At 42.8% G+C, this 1,457-nt stretch overlaps 1 pseudogene; it reads left to right on the top strand.

The window, feature by feature from the left end:
- The first annotated feature begins 896 nt into the window (after positions 1–896).
- Positions 897–1,014, top strand: LOC126189226 (5S ribosomal RNA; annotated as a pseudogene).
- Positions 1,015–1,457: the final 443 nt, after the last annotated feature.

Below are 1,457 nucleotides of genomic sequence, written 5' to 3'. Positions count from 1 at the left end.
GTCCATTCATTGTTAACTGTCGAACACATGCATCATCAAAGTATACCAGACAGTGCTCTACATATTTATAGCACCTCGAGCATAGTGCTTAATATATGATCTATCTCTATGTGGATGGGAGTCACAGAACATTCCCGTAGTCTTAGGATAAAATCAGAGACTGAAAGACCCCTCGTACTATCTTTGTTTGACCTACCCGCTCGGCGACACCGTTACCGATTTAATATTCAGCTGACCAGAAGAAGAATGCTACATTCTGCTCTCGTGAATGAACAGAGCTTGACGAGTCCTTGCACGTCCAAGTGCACAAGATTTCTCCAGACATGCCCATGTCGAAGAGGTTAGCAACACTTATCGGTGTATAGTAGTAGATTTGGAAGTGTTGTGTGATGTAATAGCAGACGATAAAGAAGAACAAGAAACGAATGATTTTTGTGGATGATGAAGTTCCAAAATGATGGAGTTCAAAGTATTTTACGTAAATCAACTACTCTTTCAATTTTAAAGTATTCTTCTAGTATCTGGGATCAGTACCAGTAGGATATTGGTAAGAGGGAGTATAATTACACACACTCCTCAGGCTACTCTGTACTTAAAACAGGTTATAATGTTCATCACTTCAGTTTCCGACCTATCAGTCATGTGGAATGCAGCGCTGTTAACATTCCAATGAAAGGAATAAATTTCCAGTGGATGACATACATCCTTCCTGCAGGCTACTCTACGATTAACTATGTTAACTCAGTAAACTGAAAGAACTACTTGTCTCTGTGTAATACAAACACAATATACTTTCTAGAGATGTGTAGCGTCCACTGTTCACATTCGATCATTCTTCAGGAATTATACTATGCTCACGTCCATCCTATATAGAATGATCGTTATTAACGGAGAATGCCAACGGCCTTGCCACAGAGGTAACACCGGTTCCCGTCAGATCACCGAAGTTAAGCGCTCGCGGCTTGGGCTAGTACTTGGATGGGTGACCATCTGGTCTGCCGAATGCTGTTGGCAAGCAGGTGGCACTCTGCCCTTGTGAGGCAAACTGAGGAGCTACTTGATTGAGAAGTAGAAGCTCCGGCCTCGGGAACCGACATACGGGTTGGAGAGTGGTGTGCTGACCACATGCCCCTCCATATCCACATCCACTGACACCTGTAGGCTGAGGATTACACTGCAACTGGTCGGTATCTTTGGGCCTTCATGGCCTGTTTGGTAGGAGTTTAGTTTTTTATTAACAGAGAATACCTCCTACAAGGAAACAGATACCACATAGCAGCAGCGTCCGATATGTGAAATTACGAATCATGCAGCCACTAACTCTGTAAACAGCATAGCTATCAAGCAGATGTACACTTGTGGATTGAAGTTTCTTACAAACACCCATCACTAACTTAGTTATGAAACTGAAGTCTCAATTTTTGTACGCAAGATGCTAGAAGGGAATGGGGTACATC

The sequence above is a fragment of the Schistocerca cancellata genome, chromosome 5 (genome assembly GCF_023864275.1).
Source record: "Schistocerca cancellata isolate TAMUIC-IGC-003103 chromosome 5, iqSchCanc2.1, whole genome shotgun sequence".
In the NCBI taxonomy this organism is placed as follows: Eukaryota; Metazoa; Arthropoda; class Insecta; order Orthoptera; family Acrididae; genus Schistocerca; species Schistocerca cancellata.
Note: the sequence above shows the minus strand (reverse complement) of the source record. Positions and strands in the feature narration are given on the sequence as shown.